The 18,133-nt window shown below is 45.6% G+C and overlaps 1 protein-coding gene across 1 annotated transcript in view; it reads left to right on the top strand.

The window, feature by feature from the left end:
* Positions 1-18,133, top strand: part of LOC120060481 (alpha-(1,6)-fucosyltransferase-like) — a 123,202-nt gene that overhangs the window by 38,980 nt on the left and 66,089 nt on the right. The window contains exon 2 of the mRNA XM_039009831.1: positions 15,290-15,343. The gene's annotated coding sequence lies outside the window, so the exon portion shown is untranslated. The remainder of the gene's footprint in view (positions 1-15,289; positions 15,344-18,133) is intronic.

Genomic DNA, 18,133 nt, shown 5'->3' with positions numbered 1-18,133 from the left:
ATTGGACATGAGTTGAAAAGGAACACAACTGTCTATATAAGGTTGACACAGTTGACAGTGCATGTCAGAGCAAAAACCAAGCCATGAGGTTGAAGGAATTGTCCTTAGAGCCCCGAGACAGAATTGTGTCGAGGCACAGATCTGGGGAAGGGTACCAAAAAATATCTGCAGCATTGAAGGTTCCCAAGAACACAGTGGACTCCATTGTTCTTAAATGGAAGAAGTTTGGAACCACCAAGACTTTTCCTAGAGCTGGCCGACCCGGCCAAACTGAGCAATTGAGGGAGAAGGGCCTTGGTCAGGAGGGTGACCAAGAACCCAATGCTTACTCTGAGAAAGCTCTAGAGTTCCTCTTTGGAGATGGGAGATCCTTCCAGAAGGACAACCATCTCTGCAGCACTCCACCAATCAGGCCTTTATGGTAGAGTGGCCAGATGGAAGCCCCTCTTCAGCAAAAGGCACATGACAGCCCAAAAGGCACCTTAAGGACTCTCAGACCATGAGAAACAAGATTCTCTGGACTGATGAAACCAAGATTGAACTCTTTGTCCTGAATGCCAAGCGTCACATCTGGAGGAAACCTGGCACCCCATACACACACCCACGTGTTAAGATCCCCCCATACACACACCCACGTGTTAAGATCCCCCCCATACACACACCCACACGTTAAGATCCCCCCCATACACACACCCACGTGTTAAGATCCCCCCCCATACACACACCCACACGTTAAGATCCCCCCATACACACACCCACACGTTAAGATCCCCCCCCATACACACACCCACACGTTAAGATCCCCCCATACACACACCCACACGTTAAGATCCCCCCCCATACACACACCCACACATTAAGATCCCCCCCATACACACACCCACGTGTTAAGATCCCCCCCCCCATACACACACCCACACGTTAAGATCCTCCCCCATACACACACCCACACGTTAAGATCCCCCCCCATACACACACCCACACGTTAAGATCCCCCCATACACACACCCACACGTTAAGATCCCCCCCATACACACACCCACACGTTAAGATCCCCCCATACACACACCCATACGTTAAGATCCCCCCATACACACAACCACACCCACCCACGTGTTAAGATCCCCCCCATACACACACCCACGTGTTAAGATCCCCCCCATACACACACCCACACGTTAAGATCCCCCCCATACACACACCCACGTGTTAAGATCCCCCCCATACACACACCCACACGTTAAGATCCCCCCCATACACACACCCACACGTTAAGATCCCCCCCATACACACACCCACACGTTAAGATCCCCCCCATACACACACCCACACGTTAAGATCCCCCCCATACACACACCCACGTGTTAAGATCCCCCCATACACACACCCACACGTTAAGATCCCCCCATACACACACCCACGTGTTAAGATCCCCCCCCATACACACACCCACACGTTAAGATCCCCCCCATACACACACCCACACGTTAAGATCCCCCCCATACACACACCCACGTGTTAAGATCCCCCCCATACACACACCCACACGTTAAGATCCCCCCATACACACACCCACACGTTAAGATCCCCCCATACACACAACCACACCCACCCACACGTTAAGATCCCCCCCATACACACACCCACACGTTAAGATCCCCCCCATACACACACCCACACGTTAAGATCCCCCCATACACACACCCACACGTTAAGATCCCCCCCCATACACACAACCACACCCACCCACACGTTAAGATCCCCCATACACACACCCACACGTTAAGATCCCCCCCCCATACACACACCCACACGTTAAGATCCCCCCCATACACACACCCACACGTTAAGATCCCCCCATACACACACCCACACGTTAAGATCCCCCCCATACACACACCCACACGTTAAGATCCCCCCCCATACACACACCCACACGTTAAGATCCCCCCATACACACACCCACACGTTAAGATCCCCCCCATACACACACCCACACGTTAAGATCCCCCCATACACACACCCACACGTTAAGATCCCCCCCATACACACACCCACACGTTAAGATCCCCCCCATACACACACCCACACGTTAAGATCCCCCCATACACACACCCACACGTTAAGATCCCCCCCATACACACACCCACACGTTAAGATCCCCCCCATACACACACCCACACGTTAAGATCCCCCCATACACACACCCACACGTTAAGATCCCCCCCATACACACACCCACACGTTAAGATACCCCCATACACACAACCACACACACCCACACTTTAAGATCCCCCCCATACACACACCCACACGTTAAGATCCCCCCATACACACAACCACACACACCCACACGTTAAGATCCCCCATACACACACCCACACGTTAAGATCCCCCCATACACACACCCACACGTTAAGATCCCCCATACACACACCCACACGTTAAGATCCCCCCCATACACACACCCACACGTTAAGATCCCCCCCATACACACACCCACGTGTTAAGATCCCCCCCCATACACACACCCACACGTTAAGATCCCCCCATACACACACCCACACGTTAAGATCCCCCCATACACCCACCCACACGTTAAGATCCCCCCATACACACACCCACACGTTAAGATCCCCCCCCATACACACACCCACACGTTAAGATCCCCCATACACACACCCACACGTTAAGATCCCCCCCATACACACACCCACACGTTAAGATACCCCCCATACACACACCCACACGTTAAGATCCCCCCCATACACACACCCACACGTTAAGATCCCCCCCATACACACAACCACACCCACCCACACGTTAAGATCCCCCCATACACACACCCACACGTTAAGATCCCCCCATACACACACCCACACGTTAAGATCCCCCCATACACACACCCACACGTTAAGATCCCCCCATACACACACCCACACGTTAAGATCCCCCCCATACACCCACCCACACGTTAAGATCCCCCCCATACACACACCCACACGTTAAGATCCCCCCATACACACACCCACACGTTAAGATCCCCCCATACACACACCCACACGTTAAGATCCCCCCATACACACACCCACACGTTAAGATCCCCCCATACACACACCCACACGTTAAGATCCCCCCATACACACACCCACACGTTAAGATCCCCCCCATACACACACCCACACGTTAAGATCCCCCCATACACACACCCACACGTTAAGATCCCCCCATACACCTACCCACACGTTAAGATCCCCCCCATACACACACCCACACGTTAAGATCCCCCATACACACACCCACGTGTTAAGATCCCCCATACACACACCCACACGTTAAGATCCCCCATACACACACCCACACGTTAAGATCCCCCATACACACACCCACACGTTAAGATCCCCCCCATACACACAACCACACCCACCCACACGTTAAGATCCGCCCCCATACAGCCACCCACACGTTAAGATCCCCCATACACACACCCACACGTTAAGATCCCCCATACACACACCCACACGTTAAGATCCCCCCCATACACACACCCACACGTTAAGATCCCCCATACACACACCCACACGTTAAGATCCCCCATACACACACCCACACACACCCACACGTTAAGATCCCCCCCATACACACCCACACACAACCACACCCACTAACAAAAATAACCTGTTATTGACCGTGATGGGTTTCTGGTGCTGTTGTCAGGGTTTTCTAGGCCTTTTCTAGGCCTTTTTTTAATCTAATTTTATTTTAATTTCTATTTCATTTTTACAATAGTTGTAGTACTTTTCAGCTTTCATCTCTTCAGTTTGTGTTGGAAAGAGAATGGTTAATACTGACTAGAAAAAATGATCCAATCAGGATTTTCTTTGGTGGTCTCCGGGTACAAAAATCTAGCTAGCTCAGCCAGCCATTGGCTAGGCCTTCAGAAGCTGGACAGAATGTCTCTGCTATTCAACATTATTAGAGCAGAATTTTGGAGTGATATTTCAACTTTTTGAATTTTTTTATGACAACACTTCACTACGGAGAGCACAATACGTAATGCTGTAGCTTTCCCATGCTAACGCTGGCAACGTTAGCTAGCTTGTGTTGTAGTAGTGTGACAATGTTAGCTAGCTTGTGTTGTAGTAGTGTGACAATGTTAGCTAGCTTGTGTTGTAGTAGTGTGACAATGTTAGCTAGCTTGTGTTGTAGTAGTGTGACAATGGGGACGGCGGCTGCAGCAGCTGAAATCAACTTCAAGGCAGAAGTTGTTGCTAATTTGCATTTAAACTTTAGAGCACTAAAGTGTGATGAAAGTAGGCATATGTCACGCATCACTACTTCACAGGAGAGGCATTTCAACTTAAAACATTTTTTATCAAAATGTCTTTTTTGGCAGAAATGCCTTCTGGAACATGTGAACTTTCATGTGCCTTAATAAGAAACGTGTACGCCATCTGTAAATACGCATAAAATGTATAAATTACAAGCCTAGTTGGTTTAGCCATGGAAAAAGGCATGAACTTTCCCACTAGCCATCATGGCTGAGATAATGGATGGACTAGACATACAGAGAGATGAGTTGGGATTGGTCGGCCATGTAGCACGCTTCTGTCTATAACATGAGCTGCTCAGAATGTGTAGCTAATCCCTTCTAATGCCGGCTTTTTTGAAAAATATAAAGAACTGAAAAAGAAAAACAGTCTCCAGATTACATCTTCAAACTAAGGGCAACCATGGCATCCGTGACAGAGGGAGAAGCGTTCATCAATGTATACGGGTAAGAGAGTCCAGCTAGCTACATTTTCAGATATTATATGTTTCACATTTGGTCAGAAAGTCGTTTTCATTGGAACTTAAAGCGTACTGTTAGCTAGCTAGTCAACGTTAGCTGGCTGGCTGGCTCGCTAGCTAGCTAACGTTACGTGTATGATCTGTGTAGTAATATTATTCATCTCAGATCCATTTGCATTGCTAGTTGTAGCCTAGCTGAACCTTGAACCTAGCTGGTTAGCTTTGTATTTGTATTTATTATGGATCCCCATTAGCTGCTGCCATGGCAGCAAACACTCTTCCTGGGGTCCAGCAAAATTAAGACAGTTATACATTTTAAAAACATTACAATACATTCATAACAGATTTCACAAGATATTAATTGTGTGCCCTTCAGGCCTCTACTTTTCTACCACATATCTATAACACAAAATATACTTGTGTATAGTGCGTATGTTATCGTGTGTTTGTATGCATGTGTCTATGCTTGTGTTGCTTCGCAGTCCCCGCTGTTCCATAAGGTGTGTTTCTATCTGTTTTTTAAATATCATTTTACTGCTGGCATGAGTTACTTGATATGAAATAGAGTTCCATGTAGCCACGGCTCTAAGTAGTACTGTGCGCCTCCCATAGTCTGTTCTGGACTTGGGGACTGCTTTAGCTACCTGTAGATGCATACAGGGTAGTAAGTAACGTTATGAGTTGGGATTAATGTGGGGCGGATTAAGTGATGCTGTGTTTTCTGTTATTTTCTTGATTTGGTTTCGTTTGGTTTGATACAACGTATTGGAAGACTTTTGGTCTCTCTGAAGGGCTAGGTCCTATTGTCATGGTTCGCCACTGGTATTTAGCATGGTACTAGCTAATCCTGTTGGTTAGGATGACACTGCTATGCTAGCAGATTGGCACCAGAGGGGATATCTAGAATGGTAGACAGGCAACGCTTGTTCTCTCACTCTGCCACTCTCTCTCTGTGTGTGTGTGTGTGTGTGTGTGTGTGTGTGTGTGTGTGTGTGTGTGTGTGTGTGTGTGTGTGTGTGTGTGTGTGTGTGTGTGTGTGTGTGTGTGTGTGTGTGTGTGTGTGTGTGTGTGTGTGGACGTGTTTAACTATTCTTGTGGGGACCAGAAGTCCGAACAAAAAGTTGACCAGCTGGGGACATTTTGTTAGTCCCCACAAGGTCAAATGCTATTTCTAGGTGGTTTAGGGTTAAGGTTAGAATTAGTGTTAGAATTAAGTTAAATATTAAGGTTAGGAGCTAGGGTTAGTTGTAGGGTTAGGGTTAGGAGCTAGGTTTAGGGTTAGGATAAGGTTTTTGGGTTAGGGTTAGGGTTAAGGTTAGGGTTAGGGTTAGGGTTAGGGGTTAGGGAAAATAGGATTTTGAATGGGACTGAATTGTATGTCCCCACAAGGTTAGCTGTACAAGACTGTGTGTGTGTGTGTGTGTGTGTGTGTGTGTGTGTGTGTGTGTGTGTGTGTGTGTGTGTGTGTGTGTGTGTGTGTGTGTGTTTGCATGTGTGTGTGTGTGTGTGGACGTGTTTAACTATTCTTGTGGGGACCAGAAGTCCGAACAAAAAGTTGACCAGCTGGGGACATTTTGTTAGTCCCCACAAGGTCAAATGCTATTTCTAGGTGGTTTAGGGTTAAGGTTAGAATTAGTGTTAGAATTAAGTTAAATATTAAGGTTAGGAGCTAGGGTTAGTTGTAGGGTTAGGGTTAGGAGCTAGGTTTAGGGTTAGGATAAGGTTTTTGGGTTAGGGTTAGGGTTAAGGTTAGGGTTAGGGTTAGGGTTAGGGGTTAGGGAAAATAGGATTTTGAATGGGACTGAATTGTATGTCCCCACAAGGTTAGCTGTACAAGAGTGTGTGTGTGTGTGTGTGTGTGTGTGTGTGTGTGTGTGTGTGTGTGTGTGTGTGTGTGTGTGTGTGTGTGTGTGTGTGTGTGTGTGTGTGTGTGTGTGTGTTTGCATGTGTGTGCGTTTGCATGTGTGTTTGTTTGTGTGCAAGCGTGCGCGTGCATTCATCTCTCGATCTACCACTCTCCTGCATATTCTGGAGCTGATGAGACAATCGAGGCATCTGTTCCAGGTTTCAGGGCTACGAGACAGAGCTGCTCACTTTCTATTTCTCATTCAAGTGTTTTAGATGTTTTTGCAGTGTTACTAATAATAGATGGCTGAGATTTGCACTGGCGAACATCCTCTAGGTCTCTAGTGAAGATCACAGAGCGGTATAGTTCAGATGTACAGTATTAGAGCATATATAAAGTAAGCTCCTGCTCCCATAGGTAAACGTGCCATGGGATTGGTTTATTTTTAGTGTATTATTAAAGGAGAGTATATGTTCAACATGTCCTTCTCCCCATAGTAAAAGGCCACTTGGCATCAGTGTACTATTTTCTTTTTAGTATATCATTATTGCTCCCTCTCTCTCCCATCTCTCTCTTTCTCCTCTCTCATCTCTCTCCATGTTATTCAGTCCCAAGGGCATAGCTGTCCTCGAACCACGAGTGTTGCCGTTTTTTAAATTAGGGAGCGCTACTTTATCTCGTTGAATTGGAAGTCCTATTCAAATTAGGCCATCGCTTTACAAAAAACTTCACAGAGATGGCTGGAGTTGACAGTAACATGATCTGCTTTCTTTCTGTGTGTGAACTGTGGGTGTACCTCAAATGCGTGTGTGTGTGTGTGTGTGTGTGTGTGTGTGTGTGTGTGTGTGTGTGTGTGTGTGTGTGTGTGTGTGTGTGTGTGTGTGTGTGTGTGTGTGTGTGTGTGTGTGTGTGTGTTTATGCACCCGCGCATGCGTGTGCTAGTGTTTCCCCTACATTCATTGCCGCCAATGAAATGGTTGCCACCACACACACACACACCAAAATCTCATTCGACATTGAAATAACTCAAACTTAATCGAAAAATATGTTGAAATTAGAAGGGACCGACAGTCATAGTCTCTTCACTCAGTCCAGCTTGCTAACAGTTATTGAAACGAAAGCTAGACGGCCAAAGAGCATCGAAAATGCCAAAAGCAATGGATAGAAGACTATATTTAGCTTATTTTCACGTCAAGGAAATATAATCAATTTGAAGAGCGGATGCGGCCCGCAGGGCAAAATGAGTTTGACACCCCTGGGGTAGAGCACGAGCACAGTGAAGGGAGAGAGGGGCAGCAGAGCATCATTTTATTTTCATGCATTTTGAAGTAGAATGCCCTATTAAAAAGTCACCAGAAGTGACCTTCTCATAGTCGTTATACAACCCCCCCTCCCCACCACCTTAACCACTGCTGAAAAAACTCCTAGGGGAAACACTGCATGTGCGTGCATGCATGTGTGCAATTAGTGTTTACAATCCCTATGCTCTTTTACAGAGGTGAAGACCAGGGTCCCAGTGGCTCTGAAGACTCACCTATTATCATACTGCATGAAGACTCACAGGTCTATTATAACTGTACTGTATGCAGATTCTAGTAAAAATGCTCCAGCTCTCATCTCTGGCCGTACTCATCCTCCTGGCCTCTTGGGGGACACAGAGCTCTGCTTATCGTTCTCTTTAGTCAGAGGAAACAGAAGAAGATGGAAATATCCCTGCATTGTTGTATTTTTAAAAAGGCCCAGTGCTCTACTTTGTATTGTATTACGTGCTTTATAGGGCTTATTCTCAGTTGTGTTGTTCTCCTTAGCTCTAGCTTGGGTCAGTGTGCTTGGGTTGGGTTGGGGAGCAAAGGCAACAGAGTGTGGGATTGGGAGTGGACGTGTTTTGTGGGTTTTAATTTAAGGTGAGGGTTAGGCATAAGGTTGGCAGTGTGGTTAAGGTTAGGGTTAGGCTTAAAATCTGATTTTAAGAAGAGAAACTATGGAAATAGGCAGTGTTTAGCCATAATTATGACTTTGTGGCTGTGGTACAGTAACTAGTGACGACCGTGTTACTGTGAAAGACATTTGTTTTGCAGGCAGGCACTATGTCCATGTGTATGTAGGCTAAATATGTACTTGTGTTAGTGTACGGTGCGAGTGTAACTTTCAGAGAACGTCGTCAGTTGTACGGGCTGGTAATAAGTCGTTGTCTTTGTGGTTGGGTGCTCTTCTCTCTCTGGCATGACACACTTCTTCTAGCTCTTCCTCTTTCCTTTGAACGGCGCACTTCCCGACTTGAAATGTGCGCGTCTCCTTTTAGAGAAGTGCATCTGTCTCTTTCTGTCTTATCGGCAGGCAGCCACGCACTGCAGGGGATCGCTTCCCCAAACTGAAATACGGTTCCTTTGCTTCAAACCCACATCCCTCCTCCCCTTCCTCCCTCTGTCCTCCACCTCTCCCTCGGCCCTTTGGTAGGTAAAACCACCCATACAGTGGGGCAAAAAAGTATTTAGTCAGCCACCAATTGTGCAAGTTCTCCCACTTAAAAAGATGAGAGAGGCCTGTAATTTTCATCATAGGTACACTTCAACTATGACAGACAAAATGAGGGGGAAAAATCCAGAAAATCACATTGTAGGATTTTTTATGAATTTATTTGCAAATTATGGTGGAAAATAAGTATTTGGTCACCTACAAACAAGCAAGATTTCTGGCTCTCACAGACCTGTAACTTCTTCTTTAACCTGTCTCGCCCCCCCGTTCCGCTAGCGGAACTCCTCCCACATTCCACTGAAAAGGCAGAGCGCGAAATTCAAAAAATATTTTTTTAGAAATATTTAACTTTCACACATTAACAAGTCCAATACAGCTAATGAAAGATACACATCTTGTGAATCCAGCCAACATGTCCGATTTTTTTAATGTTTTACAGGGAAAACACAATATATATTTATGTTAGCTCACCAACAAATAGAAAAAAGCACAGACATTTTTCACAGCACAGGTAGCAAAATCAAAATCAACCAAACTAACCTAGAACAAACCAAAGAAACCAAGAAACAACTTAATCAGATGACAGTCTTATAACATGTAATACAATAAATCTATGTTTTGTTTGAAAAATGTGCATATTTGAGCTATAAATCAGTTTTACATTACTGCTACCATCATAGCTACAGTCAGAAATAGCACGGGAGTAGCCAGAGTAAATACAGACACCAACGTCAACTACCTAATTACACATCATAAAACATTTCAGAAAAATATATGGTGGATAGCAAATGAAAGACAAAGATCTTGTGAATATAGCCAATATTTCCGATTTTTAAAATGTTTTACAGCGAAAACACCACGTATATTTATGTTAGCTCACCACCAAATACAAAAGACAGACAGACATTTTTCACAGCACCGGTAGCATGCAGGTAGCATGCACAAAGCCAACCTAACTAACCTAGAACCAACCTAACTAACCTAGAAACAACTCCCTCAGATGACAGTCCTATAACATGTTACACAATAAATCTATGTTTTGTTCAAAAAATGTGCATATTTGAGCTATAAATCAGTTTTACATTACTGCTACCATCATAGCTACAGTCAGAAATAGCACGGGAGTAGCCAGAGTAAATACAGACACCAACGTCAACTACCTAATTACTCATCATAAAACATTTCAGAGAAATATATGGTGGATAGCAAATGAAAGACAAAGATCTTGTGAATACAGCCAATATTTCCGATTTTTGAAGTGTTTTACAGCGAAAACACAATATATCGTTATATTAGCTTACTACAATAGCTATCACACAACAGCATTGATTCAAGGCAAACGGTAGCGATAGCACAGTTCGACAGATATATGAAATAGCATCCCAAATTGGGTCCTTATCTTTGTTGATCTTCCATCAGAATGTTGTACAAGGGGTCCTTTGTTCAGAACCGTCTTTGTTTGGATCCAGAACGAACTATTTCCCTCTTGAATTAGCAAGCACACTGGCCGTGCGGCGCTAACCTCTCCTTCTTGAACAAATTCCTCCAACGCATCACGTCTAAAGTCCCGAATAAATTTCAATAATATAATTAAACTATATTGAAAAAACATACTTTAGGATGATATTGTGACATGTATCAAATAAAATCGAAGCCGGAGATCATATTCACCTATAACGACGGTTTTCCAGGAGGCGATTCCAGGTCCAACTTCGCGCCTTCCAAAAAAAAATAATGGCGGACCTCTCACTCCAAGAGGTTGTATTCAATCCCAGAACGAGATAATCAAGTCATTTCTGCTCTCACTTCCGCATGACACCCAGGGGAAGGTGTATGACGTGTTTCTACAGTCATAAGTGACATGCCCTTTTATAGACAAGCTCTTGAAGAGAGACCTCGCTTTTGGAAATCTCACTTCCGGATAGGAAATGGGCTGTAAAAAGAGTTCTGTTTCACTTAGAGAAATAATTAGAACGGTTTTAGAAACTAGAGAGTGTTTTCTATCCAATATTAATAATAATATGCATATTGTACGAGCAAGAATTGAGTACGAGGCCGTTTAAATTGGATACGATTTTCCCCAAAAGTGAAAACAGCACCCCCTGTCCTTTAAGAGGCTCCTCTGTCCTCCACTCGTTACCTGTATTAATGGCACCTGTTTGAACTTGTTATCAGTATAAAAGACACCTGTCCACAACCTCAAACAGTCACACTCCAAACTCCACTATGGCCAAGACCAAAGAACTGTCAAAGGACACCAGAAACAAAATTGTAGACCTGCACCAGGCTGGGAAGACTGAATCTGCAATAGGTAAGCAGCTTGGTTTGAAGAAATCAACTGTGGGAGCAATTATTAGGAAATGGAAGACATACAAGACCACTGATAATCTCCCTCGATCTGGGACTCCACGCAAGATCTCAACACGTGGGGTCAAAATGATCACAAGAACGGTGAGCAAAAATCCCAGAACCACACGGGGGGACCTAGTGAATGACCTGCAGAGAGCTGGGACCAAAGTAACAAAGCCTACCATCAGTAACACACTACGCCGCCAGGGACTCAAATCCTGCAGTGCCAGACGTGTCCCCCTGCTTAAGCCAGTACATGTCCAGGCCCGTCTGAAGTTTGCTAGAGAGCATTTGGATGATCCAGAAGAAGATTGGGAGAATGTCATATGGTCAGATGAAACCAAAATATAACTTTTTGGTAAAAACTCAACTCGTCGTGTTTGGAGGACAAAGAATGCTGAGTTGCATCCAAAGAACACCATACCTACTGTGAAGCATGGGGGTGGAAACATCATGCTTTTGGGCTGTTTTTCTGCAAAGGGACCATGACGACTGATCCGTGTAAAGGACAGAATGAATGGGGCCATGTATCGTGAGATTTTGAGTGAAAACCTCCTTCCATCAGCAAGGGCATTGAAGATGAAACGTGGCTGGGTCTTTCAGCATGACAATGATCCCAAACACACTGCCCGGGCAACGAAGGAGTGGCTTCGTAAGAAGCATTTCAAGGTCCTGGAGTGGCCTAGCCAGTCTCCAGATCTCAACCCCATAGAAAATCTTTGGAGGGAGTTGAAAGTCCGTGTTGCCCAGCAACAGCCCCAAAACATCACTGCTCTAGAGGAGATCTGCATGGAGGAATGGGCCAAAATACCAGCAACAGTGTGTGAAAACCTTGTGAAGACTTACAGAAAACGTTTGACCTCTGTCATTGCCAACAAAGGGTATATAACAAAGTATTGAGATAAACTTTTGTTATTGACCAAATACTTATTTTCCACCATAATTTGCAAATAAATTCATAAAAAATCCTACAATGTGATTTTCTGGATTTTCTTTTCTCATTTTGTCTGTCATAGTTGAAGTGTACCTATGATGAAAATTACAGGCCTCTCTCATCTTTTTAAGTGGGAGAACTTGCACAATTGGTGGCTGACTAAATACTTTTTTGCCCCACTGTATATCCCCTCAGCTGAATAAAAAGGGTGAGAGGGTGTCAGTCTTTTCCCCTCCAGCCTCAGAGGAACATAACGTAGAGAGGAGGCAGAGAAGAGGTGGGAGGAGAGCAGAGGTGAGGTTGGGGAGAGAGGGAGAGGTGAGGTGGGATGAGAGAGAGGTGGTGCAGTGACACACACACAGCCCTGCCTGCCAACGTTTCCCTCCCTGCTGCTTTTGACCCCTCCCAGAGGATCATCCATCCAGAAACATCCATCTGTGCCTTTCTCCCCAAAGGGAAAAGAGGTGTGTGTGTGTGTGTGTGTGTGTGTGTGTGTGTGTGTGTGTGTGTGTGTGTGTGTGTGTGTGTGTGTGTGTGTGTGTGTGTGTGTGTGTGTGTGTGTGTGTGTGTGTGTGTGTGTGTGTGTGTGTGTGTGTGTGTGTGTGTGTGTGTGTGCATGCATGCATGCTTGCAACATAACCAGCTCAGTTCTGAGCTGAGGGATACACTGCAGCGCTATATAGACATTCGGTGACTTTCTCAACTATTAAAGTAGTACGACACTACTTGATGACTTCAGTATGGGAGTATACTTTAGCTGGGCTCGCCTAGACGGACAAAACGTTGTTGGCTGGCGAATACCACGACAAAGGAAGTAATCCAACATGCCTGACACACGGCGGTAGCTTGATAAGTGCAAGCCCTCTGTTCACTGCAACACAACACAATCAATCCGTGCACAACTAGGACATTTGATGTACGCGGTACAGTAACGGATCAGTACAGATTGTGTCGTATCATAAAGTAAACAAACTAAAGCTCAGGAGCTGTGATTATAGGAGAATGAATGAATAGCCCCCAGCAGTAAGCGCATGGTATCTTTCTCTTTCACACACACACACACACACACACACACACACACACACACACACACACACACACACACACACACACTCACACTCACACATATTGCTTATTTGATCTGGATTAAAGATCTAATAAAATGTTCTGCTGTGGCTCCAGGAAGACTACTGAGGGGTAGACCTGGCTGCATGTCTGCGAGCGTCGGCCTGTCTAGAAACGCATGGATGTAGAGAGGCTGGGAGAAAAGACGAAGGATGCCCCTAGTGGAGAAGTCTATCTATGCCGCTATACGTCTAGGGCTGATTTCCCAGACTATTGAGATGATTTGTAGTCCCTGGAGTAGGCTTAATCCGGTTATGAGAAACCTAGTAAATAATCAGCCATTTTGACACTTGACATTCCAGTCAGAATTACAATCATGGAGAGAGGGATAGAGATGTAACTAGCGTGTGACCTCGTTAGTACCTTCCTCTAGTCTAGAGGTAGTGATGAAGAGAGTACAGAATATACAGGTAAGTGATGCGTTGATGGTTGCATCTCTCAGGGAAGTCCACAGGTAGATTGCGTATCTATCTGTTTTCTATCCTGAGGGCTGATTGGTTGGCCTGTTACATGTGATGGTCTCAGAAGCCGGGATAATTAGGATTGATTTCGGAGAAAGCTCCATTTGTCCTGCTGCCCCTCCAGCTAAAGTTCTCTGTTGAAATATTGAAACCAGTGCTGCTGAGCCGGCTGCTGCCGAGGTGTGTTTGTTTGTTTGTTTGTTTGTTTGTTTGTTCCATCTGAGGCTCTTTTAATAAAACAAAGACGAATCTCTGGTCGCTCTCCTTCTTCTGATATGTTGTGTGTGTGTGTGTGTGTGTGGTGTGTGCGTGCGTGCGTGCGTGTGTGCGCGCGGCTCGACTGCCTAACCCAATTCCCTTGGACCTCAACGATCCTACATTATAGATTCCTTTGTTTTTCTAGGTAAGGCCGGAGAATTATATGGCAGCGCCCGCTGCTCTGGGGGAGATTGGAGTTGTGGTAACTGATGATTTCGTTTTGGAACCTTGCATGTTTTTCAGGGGGAAAAGCCATGTTGAAAAGAAAATGTGTATTATCGATCGGCAAAGTAATTTAGAGTGGTGTGGTTTGGTAAGATAGAAACCTGTTAAATGTAAACGTGGAACCGTTTTCCTATTAATGGATGCTGAAATGAATCTCTGCGGCTAGATCCAGCTAAGGTCATTTCAGAGCAGGCTGCTGCGGCAATCCTTGAGCTTTGTGTGTGTGTGTGTGTTGTATGTGTGTTTTGCTGTCTTGCATGCGATTGTGTGGGGGTGCATGCGTGTGTGTGTGTGTGGGTGGGTGTGTGTGCGTGCATCATTCATTAGACACAGAGTCTTGCTTAATGGGCTCCAATTACATCTGACGCTTCCATCCATCCTGGGCCTGGCCCTGTCGCCACGGCAGCAGTAGAGTGTGGGTGTCACTGCTCTCAGCCGTCACCATGGATTATGGGATGGATGTGCAGCAAGGGAGGGTCTGGAGCTGAATACACAAACGCACACACAGACACACACACACACACACACACACACACACACACACACACACACACACACACACACACACACACACTGCTGCTGCTGCTGCTACTGCAGTTCCTGCCTGGCACCTAGTTCAGCCTCCTTCAACACTTCCCTCAGTGGAGTTGACACTGATGTCCCATAGCTGTACAAACAACCCACACACACACACTCCTGGCCTGATAAATACCCTTGAAGGAAATGACAAATGACCAACGTCTAAAGCATCGTTCTTCCTGACTAAAATAATGGCGGATATTTACTTCAGCTGTGTGATATTGTTTTCTCTCTCTTTTCCAACAGGAAGAAGTTGTCCTCTGAAGTCCGTTGTGAGTGGTCTGTGAGGCTTGCATTAAGGTAAACTGAAGGAGATGGAGGGGTACGGGGGTGGGTAGACTAAGACGGATGTTTGGTAATAAGTTAAATAAGTTATAATAATCATTTGGCTACGCAGCCAACTTTATGGGTGTGTATTCACTTCTTGTGTGTGTCGTGTGTTTATGAGCACTGGGCGTACAGCATGGGTGTTCTTATTGGGTTTCAGAATGCAGCTGCACAGAAGTTTATAGAAACTTTTACTGGCTGTGTGACATCTGTGTACTGAGCAGGCTTGGATGGACGGGGGTGGGGGGGGGGGCATGAACGTGCCTTTGGGAAAAGGGAAAGAGGGACGCCTCGTCAGTTGTACAACTGAATGCTTTCAACGGAAATGTGTCTTCCGCATTTAACCCAACCCCTCTGACTCAGAGAGGTGCGGCATCCACCTGGAACAGTGGGTCAACTGCCTCGCTCAGGGGGCGGAACGACAAGAGTTTTACCTTGCTGTCACTATTGTGTTGTCCAGTCCTGACCGGTGCTAGTCTAGGTTGGGTCGTCCGCTCTCTAATGAGCAGCATTGCTGTGACCACGAGGAGACAGACCGGGAGCCTCAGCCTTGCAGCAGCACCCCCAGCCAGAAAGCCAGGCAGAAGCAGAAACAGACTACTGACTGCATCAAGTCAAGCAGAAAGATTAGAAAGAGAAACAGGCAGCAGCCCAAGTGCAGTTCGTCTCCTCCTAAATGTGTCGTCTTTTACTGTGCCAACTGGAGCGTGGCAGCAGCAACTCAAGAGACACACACCCCAACCCCGTCCCCAAACACACACCATTATAACATCATGTGTTGTGATGCCGTTCCCATCCCCAAGCCTGTCCCCTCAAGTCACCAGGGTTGGGGGTGGTGATTCAGCCCCATGAAATTAGGGAGGTGGTTGGCGGGGGGGGGTAGGACATTATTCAGACATAACCATGACACAACCCTTTCCATCTCTCCACAAATAACAGGGTGAAGTCGCGTTCCACACATTCCGCATTTTGAATGACAAAGCTTTATACAATCAGCCACAAAAAAACGTATTAGTATTCAGATTGCCGCAGCACTGTGAATTGTTAATGCTTTCATCGATGATGGGGAATGTGGTGTGTACGTCAGAGGAGGCTGGTGGGAGGAGCTATAGGAGGACGGGCCCATTGTAATGGCTGGAACGGAGTCAAACATGTGGTTTCCATATGTTTGATACCCTTCCATATATTTCATTACGGCCATTACAATGAGCCCGTCCTCCTATAGTACCTCCCACCAGCCTCCTCTGGTACACGTTTGAGTTCCCACCTCTGGACATTAAGAGTGGCGAGAGAGAGTGTGTGTATTTCTCACTCTCTTTGTGTGTGTCAATGCTTGTATGAATGCTTGTGTCTTTGTAATGAATTTTAAGAGTGCTGGGGAGCAGGTCATTATTTGGAAACCCACAGAACACATCATTCAGGATTCAAATGATGGCGTCTTGTCTGTCAAATGAGGATGTCTTTCTGTATGAACATCAATTACCAGGGATACTAGCGTGTGTGTGTGTGTGTGTGTGTGTGTGTGTGTGTGTGTGTGTGTGTGTGTGTGTGTGTGTGTGTGTGTGTGTGTGTGTGTGTGTGTGTGTGTGTGTGTGTGTGTGTGTGTGTGTGTGTGTGAGGTATTAGTGCTGAGAGTAGCAAGTAAAGGGTGTGGGTTTGTGTGAGTGCTTGTGAGACGCGTTGTGCCTTTGTTCTGTTGAACTCTGTACCCAGACAAACTGGCAGTTCTCCTCAGCAGTACTTGCTCTCTTGTTGTAATACTTCTTCAACTTTTAATAAATAAAGAGATTTATAAACAAGGCAACAGTAAGCATGTTGTCCCCCACAAAATATGCAGCGCCCCCCCACACACACACACACACACTTCCTTGGGCCAAACAGTGTAATCTTGTAAATGACGGATCTCTATGGAAAGACTCATCATTCACCCAAGTTTCATAAAAATTGGTCCAGTGCTGTCTGAGATATTGCGTGTGACGAACGTACTAACAGACGGAGCGAGATCCACTGTCCCGTCCCCGATTGATTTCATCGTGGGCGACAATGATAACATATGACTGAATTGTACTATTCCAGGAAGTGTTTGAATTGTTTAATACCAGACTGGTTAGTTTAGTAGACGTGTCTCCTGTGATCGCCAGCAAGCCAAGGATCCCTTAGGTCAGTAACTCATTACTTTAACTACATGTCCAAACAGATTATCATGAGGTAAACAGTTTGTCCCTGGTTGAAATAAGATTGATCAGCCTTTTCAGACTGGAACAATTTTCCAACTGGAAATGTCCATGATCTTCAACTGATACAAAATGTCCACAGACTTGCACTGGAATTTCAGCCTGCCTGCCTGTCAGGTTTGATCTGAAGCACAATTTAGGAACTGAAGAGTATTTTTGACCAGGACTAGGACTTATGAGTAAGAGCTCTCTCTCTCTCTCTCTCTCTCTCTCTCTCTCTCTCTCTCTCTTCTCTCTCTCTCTCTTCTCTCTCTCTCTCTCTCTATCTCTCTCTCTCTCTCTCTCTCTCTCTCTCTCTCTCTCTCTCTCTCTCTCTCTTCTCTCTCTCTCTCTTCTCTCTCTCTCTCTCTCTCTCTCTCTCTCTCTCTCTCTCTCTCTCTCTCTCTCTCTCTCTAATTCCTAGTATCTATTTCTGTATCTTAATCCTCTTAATGTATCTTTTTAGAAATGTGTACGTAAGCAAAGCATGGAGAAAAATAGATATTAAAAAAAGGAAGAAGCTAGGACTAAGCGTGGTGGTGTGGACAGG

This window comes from Salvelinus namaycush, chromosome 15 (assembly GCF_016432855.1).
Source record: "Salvelinus namaycush isolate Seneca chromosome 15, SaNama_1.0, whole genome shotgun sequence".
NCBI lineage: Eukaryota > Metazoa > Chordata > Actinopteri > Salmoniformes > Salmonidae > Salvelinus > Salvelinus namaycush.
This window is presented reverse-complemented; position numbering and strand designations above follow the sequence as displayed.